Consider the following 7,714-nt stretch of genomic DNA (forward strand, 5'->3'; position numbering starts at 1 on the left):
AGAATATTCTTTAATTGTTTCAGCTAGGTTTCGGTGGTGGCCATTGCAACTAATACACTGGATGTGTTTTAGCGCATACTTTTTTCCCCTCACTTTTAACAAATTGATCCTTTGATGTTATTCACAGATGTAGTTGGGATATTAACTAGCATCACGAATGCACAAACAACGATACTAAACGGCTATGAAAGTCGTATGCTAGAATTCAAATGGCAGGATGTCGAATTGTTGATTGGTAGTTTAATGCTTTTTCCAGCACAACATCGAATGTTTATGTAAAGTGGTTAGGAACAAAATTTCAAGGGTTTTGCGATTCTACGATACCATCTTTCAAGTGGACAAGAAAACATGTTATGTGGTTAAGATTATTGATGCAAGAAGTTAACAAAATGCATTGGAGCTCATATATGAACTTACATCTACACGATATTTGAAGATCATTGATGATCCAAACGTAAACGCTCTAGTGAAAATGAATGATTATTTTGTATGATTTAATTTATAGAAATGATAGGATATAATATTATATGGTAGTGGTTTGTTTGTTCAATATGATGACACGATCTATGGAAAGAAAGGTCAGAAAGTAGACGACGAGCATAAGTAATGGTATTGATGATGTTACAAAAGCTGGTAATAATAATATCGACGATGAAAACATTGTGAGTAATATACTATCTATACTCCTGTTAAAATCACTGATGCGATTCAAATGTGTTGAAAAACATTGGTATTCCTTAATAAAACATCCTTATTTTGTTGATTTATATCATCTTAACCGTTTGAAATCACCACCACATGAACATCTTTTTGTTGATGTACCACGAAGGATTTATAATACTCATGGGGAACTTGAACGCACACATCGATTTTAAGGGGAAACGAGTGGTTTTCCTAATAGCCGATGTATTTTTTGACGAAAGAAGAGGGAATGAAATAGGGATGGTAGCATCAAATATTAAGCGCATTACAAACACAACTCCATTTTCCTATACTCGGATTCTTGGAAGTGTAACTGCGTGGTATGTTTCATTGATGATTTTGTGCATGCTGCTTGTATGTTTAATATAGGTACGAGAAAAGTAACAACGTGGACTAAATCCACATTATTTATCGAAGAAATACAAAAGACGAAAAAAAATTCTAAAGTAGGTTATACTAGTGCTTACAGTTTTGGATACTACCCTACAAGTAAAAAACATCAAGTAATCTATAAGTGGGTGATAAAGTCTTAAAGAAATAAGTATGATGCTTCTACTATCAAGTTTGGGAGATACTGACCTCAGGAAAAAATGCATGGAGAAGAATGGATCAAGTTCCAAATTGCCATTTCAGTTCGGATGCACCTTCCGTCTATGTGAAGGTTTTATTTATTGGTATCCTCTAAACTATTTGAGCGGAGAACTTAATATTAGATTTTTATTTGCATTTGATGTTAGAAGTGAAAAGTTTAGAAGGATTGAACTCCATGTTTTCATCATCAAGTTAAATCTCGATCTCTCTTCAACAGTCAATGTGTTTGTTTATTAGATATGCAAAATCGTGTCGCTATATTGCCTAGAACTAGTAATCACATTGCAAGGATATGGATATATAAAGATGATAAAAATACTTGGACTCCAAGGATGAGGACTATCATCTTACATGTACTGGTATAAGAATATAATTTTTTTTTCCGTGACGCTGTTGGAACCGAAAAAATGTTCTTAGAAATCTATCAAAAAAATAGACTACAATTTATATATCTTTCTATTCTTACTGTTTTAAGAAACAAGTTTTCAAGCAGATAGAACTCAAAGAGATGGACTCAGTTTGTGTTTGGAAAGGTAATAGATTATATACACCATTCTGCGAAAGACTTATCCTTTAAACAATCAGATAATAAGTACCTCATTCAGCAATCAACCGAAAACACATTTTAACATGATTTTCATGCAAACTGCAATCTTTCTTCCGGGAAACTGAATTTGTTTATTATAAAGATTGAATAATTTAGGGGCATTTCTAATTAACCTCTCCGGATCTATTGCTTCATGTGAATCTTATATGTTACTCTTTTAGCAAGTTATTTGGGTCTTAGTTAATACATAATAAGCTATAAAAAACCAAGGTGATACTAGTTGAGCTATAAAAACACTATCCATATTATTTGGGACACACAAAAACCATATCATGTAAAATTGATACAAAAACTCCATTTCAAAGTAAAATGATTTAAATTTAGTTTTTATTAATTTTTATTTGGCTTCAACGCCAGATCCGCCTCCTCTTCGTCCTCCTTCCTCACCAGCGCCACTTACACCTTCTCCAACTCCAATAAAATCAAATCTCACTTCTAAACCACCTCCACCATCACCACCGCCAATTTTACGACCTTCGATTAGTTCTGGTATGATTAATTTTGGTTGATTTTTAATTTATACTGATTTTGTTCGATTGGTATTTAATCTCTCAACGAAAATCTTAATTTGATCAGATCCAATTTGTTTTTGAAAAATTTAACAACTTTTCTTTTTAATTTTCAGAGATTGTTATCCCATCGATTGGATGGAAATTTGCTCCTAACAAATGATTTAGATCTTCTTACCATTAAATCGAATTGAAAATTTCTGAAAGGATACAAAAGGAAAGGGTATCTCTTTGAAGGATAAATTTAAGGGGAACTCATTTGGAATGTGGCAGAAATGATTCGTAAAAATTGGGAGTTGGGTTTTATTATCGCAAACATAATCTAGGATCAGAAGATTATGAAGATAAAGCACAAAACTGCAAGAGTAAAAGGGTGGAATTCAAGACGTTCGAGATGGTAAGAAGCTTACTTTCTTTAAATTTTGGAACTTTATGATTATGACCGACATGAAAATTTTACATTTGAGGTATAATTTGCTTAGTTCTTTAACTCCCGCACTTTTTTTTTTGTTAATAGAGAACAAAATGTTGATTCGTTTTTTTCTTCTTAGGTTAAGCTTATCATGTTTGTACACATGATTTTCTTTGTTTTCTGTCTGTTTTTTTGTGTTTCTTGATTAGTACCAATGATGGTTCTGAATATACTATGAGTTAACAGATGTGAAGACAACTTAGAATTGAGGTACCACTTACTGGGTAACAACGAAAAAAGGAAAGCACAAAACAACGTTCTTACCAGGTAAGTTGATCCTGTTCACCAATTAAATTTTCACAAACGAATTGAATTTAGTGCAGCTTTTGTCTCTTTAATGAGACTAAAGTATATTACATTGTTGTATGCTTCTACTGTTGTATTTCTTAGGCATTGACTAATATACTTTTATTCAGGATATTTTGCTAGTCGTACGACAACTCTTTTAGTGGCTCTTGTTTTGGTTATAAATGCGAGAAAGCTTGTACATAAGGAAGGAAACATGTTTGCACTTTATAGGCAAGTGAAGACCTTTTCTCCCTTTCTTATCCAATTCTTCCAATTATTCGCTCTAGCCTGTATCGTTGTTTACTGTATAAGCTCCTTTATTGAATTCCTCATCCAGTTTTGTGAAATGCCTAATGCAGTTAGGTCTCCAAGTTCGTTAACAACGTGGTGGTTGGTGGTCTTACTGCTCTTTGTATGGATGCACTTAATGGGTGCTTTGATTGCGTCCAGCTAATACTGGATATCATGGAAGCACTACGCATAATCGCATTACAGGTACAAAATTATGCACTATCGCATTACAGGTACAAAATTATAAACACTATATAGCTAATTAGGAAATATGCTTCAAAAGAAAAAGAAAGCTAATTATATAGTTCAATAGAAATCCAGGCCAATATATAGTTCATGAATTTCGATTACATTGAATCATTTAATTGTCATCTTGATTTTTATAATCTTTTCTAGGTACACAACAAGTCCACATATGTTCACTGGAGATACTGAAAATGAATTTGCACGAAATCAATTTTGGTATCATCTGTTTTTTTCTTTGCTGAAACCAATATTGGTTTCATCTAATTTTTGGTAATTTTTTTTTAATTTATGTCAATGGAACCAATCTTGTTTGGTCATATGATATTTTTCTGTTGAAACAGGTGGTGGTCGGCGGCGGTGGGGATGGTGTCTACGACGGCGGAGCTGGTGTTCCGTGGCGGAGGTGGTAATCTTAATTTTACTCTTGAATGAGAATTTTATCAGCTTGGGATGGAAATATATACACCATCACAATAGTTTTTAGAAAACATTTTTAGCCCAGAAAGTGTAGGAAAAGGAAAATTAAAACGCTACCAATTTCAGTTTCATCTAAATTTGGTGAAACCGATTTTGGTTTCATGTAAATTTTCCTTAATTTTTTTAAAGTTTTTCGGTAAAACCAACGTTGTTGGTGATAAATAGTATTCTATTAAAACAAGCATTTATTTCATCTGCGTTTGATCAATATCTTTTGAGGTTTTGTTGACGAAACTAAACTTTTCTAAGTGATTTTTTTGTTGAAACAGTTTTGGTTTCATCTGATTTGTTTTTTATTTTCTATGAAACCAGTTTTGGTTTCATCAATGTTTCATTAATGATACCGAGATGGATTTTTTTCTGATGAAACCAAACAGTTTTTGATGAAACCAGTTTTGATTTCATCAAAATTTTAGTTACTCAGGTGATGGTATTGGCAGTTGTGGTGCTACTGGGGGTGGTAATGGTGGTGGTGTTGTTGACATCGGTGGTGGTTGGCGTTGGTGGTGGCTAGTGGTGGTTGGATTTGTTCGAAGCGGCGGCGGCGGTGGTTTTATGAATATTTGGTGGTGGTGGGTGGTGGATGACGTTACCATAAGTTGCTGGTTGGTGGTGGCGATGGTATGTGAGCTGGTCGACGGCATTGGCGGTGGTCCGCGATAATGGTGGTCGCCATCGGCGATGGTAGAGTCAATTCCTAAATTAAGCAGAAGTATAAGAAGAAGGTGTGGGAGGAGGAAGCCGAGAAAAAATGTGGGGGTACCTTAATGCTTTGGAATTGCCTTACAAAAAGGAAGAAGATTATAGAGTCAATTCCTACCTTCTGGTCAACTGCGGTTGGTGTAATCTATCATTCACCCATTATTCATTTTTTGTCTAAGATTTGGCTTCTTGGTCCCCAGTTTACATGTTTCTTGTAGTGCCTTACTGACATGTATATGCATGTTTGGCTTGGCAATTTTATCATTTGCAGTTTCTGGGTTTACCTTCGCCTCAAAAACTCCTGACTGAAGAAGACAAGAAGGTTTGAATCTGATACGTGAACTGAAATTTATAACTCTATATGATTATGTTTCATGATATTCCCTTTGATACATATGATGATTTCCCCTGATTTATATATGTCGAGGGATTAGTTGTTGAAACCTGACATTCTAATCTGTGAATGTTTGACGCTAACATTAGGGTTTCATCTTATTTTTATGATGAAACCAAAATCGGTTTCATCGTATTAATGATGAAACCAAAATCGGTTTCATCTAATTTTTGATCGGTGGTGGTGATGGGCGGTCGTGGTGCTGGTGGCGGTGCGGCAGTTGGTGCTGATTTTGGTCGGTAGTGGTCAACGGCGTTGGTGATCGGCGGTGGTCGATAGTGGTGGTTGGCGGTGATGGTGGTCGGTGGTGGTGGCATGATGGCATGCTGTTGTTGGTGGAGATTATAAAATTAAAGGTGGAGTTGATTTTTATTTTTGTTGGGGTGATTTAAACTAGAAGGGTAATATAAACAGTTTATGTTAAATGGGGTTTTTGTGAAAAAAATTGTTTTATTGGAGTTTTCGTGCATGGATAGTGACACCTCTGGTATTGTAACTTGCGGACTATAGTTAATATGTTATTATTGAGACTGTCAAGTGTTAATGTTTTCTGATTGATTCTAGACGCGCTTGATTTTTAAGATGCATTTTTATTTTGGGTGGTTATGTGCTTCCTCTCATATGTTGGCTATGTCCGATCCATTCATGTTTTGAATGGAATTACCTCATCCTCTATTTGTAAGTATAGTAGCACCTCGGCTCCGCATTGTTTGTAGGTGCCGTAACACCAAATTATGATGGAAGCGTAAGAATACCGCTTGGTTCTAAATGTGCAGTAGCACCTTTTCATTTTGTAAGTGCAATGAATATTGCTAAGCAGATTAAAAAAAGAAGCCACATCATCTTCTTTCCAGATGAAGTTCAAGAATTTCTTCTCCTGTGAAATGCCTAGACTAAAAGCTAAGGCTATAACAAAACATTATCATAGATTAAACTTGACATAAAACCTTAAAGTTCAGTCTCTATCGACAAGGGAATGCAATTTTTTTTATTCTTTTGTCAACTTTACTGCAGAGCCCTGCACCACCCTTCTAGAAAAGAAATTGTATCAAGTCTGAATTAAGTATTTTCGTTAACAGGAGAAACAAGGTAAGTTATCTTAGATTTTCTTTTTGACATAGCACAACTGATCCTAATTCTCATTGTCGTAATGTCACGGGCATACGTCGCATTGTGTTATTGGTATTCGTATAGATACGATGTTGTTACTTTCTTTTGCAAGGAAACCCAGAACTACAAAACCCCACCAAACATGGTTGCGTAATGTCTTGTATAATAAGGGTATTATACAACCATGATTTAATAATTTAACTATCTAAATAATTGAGAGTTTGAAAGAAAAATCCAAGCAAACAAATCCGCACATACTAATCAAAATCATGAATTATATGGCATTTCAATAATAATTCCATATTTACCTTCCACCTTGGGAAATATGAAAAGTGAGAAATTCATGAATGTATGATTGTTATGATTCGAGATAAAATCAATCCAAAAAATTATAATATTTTAATAGTAAATAGCTCCATATAACTCTCAAAACCGAATATTTTGGCATAGATGAAATGTGTGCTTTCAAGAATGCTTATTTCTCCTCGATAACACTACTGCATTTCTTGTGTAGAGTCAAGTAAGATATTAGAATGTATCACTAAACCGTACAATATCATATCCTATCATTTTTATGTATTGAATCATAAAATAATCATTCATCTTTACTGGAGCATTTACATTCGAGTCATCAATGATCTTCAGATATCGCATAGATGTAAGTTCATATATCAGCTTCAATGCTTTTTGTTAACTTCTTACATCGAAAATCTTGACAACATAACATGTTTTCTTGTCCACTTGAAAGATGGCAGTGTAGAACCGTAAAACCCTTGAAATTTTATTCGGATTGAAAGTTAATTACTCTGCATATAGTAAAACTTGTCGGATAAAGGTATACTAAAATTATTTTGGGATAGCTAATAAAAAATGATTATTATGGAGTAAACTTCAAAACCCCTTATCCATATATCTTTCATAATGGCGAAACTGGCCCTGATTAATTAGCATTAATCTATTGAATTAATTATGTAAGTATTCTTAAATTAAATTAATTAAATAAATCTTTTGATTATTATTTTAGTCAGGTTTAATTTACAGATCTTGTTCGGAAAAAAAAAAAAAACAAAAAGATTTAGTTTTTGAAAATTTTGTAACGAAAATGCATTACTCTCGTAAAACAATTCTCAAAATGGAATTATATAGGATATTGTCTGTTCAATTCTTTAAATGACAGAAGGACTTCAGACTTTCATAAAAAGGCATCATGCTCGACTAAAACAAAACATGCCGACCAAACATAGTTGACAAAATTGTAGCAAAATAAGATGACGACTTTTAATAGTGACATCAAATTTCATCATGGTTTATTTGTTAAAATCATA

The 7,714-nt window shown here is 33.8% G+C and overlaps 2 long non-coding RNA genes across 3 annotated transcripts; both read left to right on the forward strand.

Annotated features, from left to right (window-relative positions):
• The first annotated feature begins 2,157 nt into the window (after positions 1–2,157).
• Positions 2,158–3,395, forward strand: LOC113319386. Its single transcript, XR_003345418.1, has 4 exons — positions 2,158–2,389; positions 2,526–2,806; positions 3,068–3,148; positions 3,298–3,395. It is a non-coding gene; the product is annotated as an uncharacterized LOC113319386 (long non-coding RNA).
• A 131-nt stretch (positions 3,396–3,526) lies between these two features.
• On the forward strand, positions 3,527–5,844 carry LOC113319387. Of its 2 annotated transcripts, XR_003345419.1 has the most exons (4): positions 3,527–3,664; positions 3,857–3,922; positions 4,048–5,019; positions 5,157–5,844. It is a non-coding gene; the product is annotated as an uncharacterized LOC113319387 (long non-coding RNA). The 2 variants fall into 2 exon arrangements; XR_003345420.1 differs by lacking the exon at positions 3,857–3,922.
• Positions 5,845–7,714: the final 1,870 nt, after the last annotated feature.

This window comes from Papaver somniferum, chromosome 10, assembly GCF_003573695.1.
Source record: "Papaver somniferum cultivar HN1 chromosome 10, ASM357369v1, whole genome shotgun sequence".
Classification (NCBI taxonomy): Eukaryota; Viridiplantae; Streptophyta; class Magnoliopsida; order Ranunculales; family Papaveraceae; genus Papaver; species Papaver somniferum.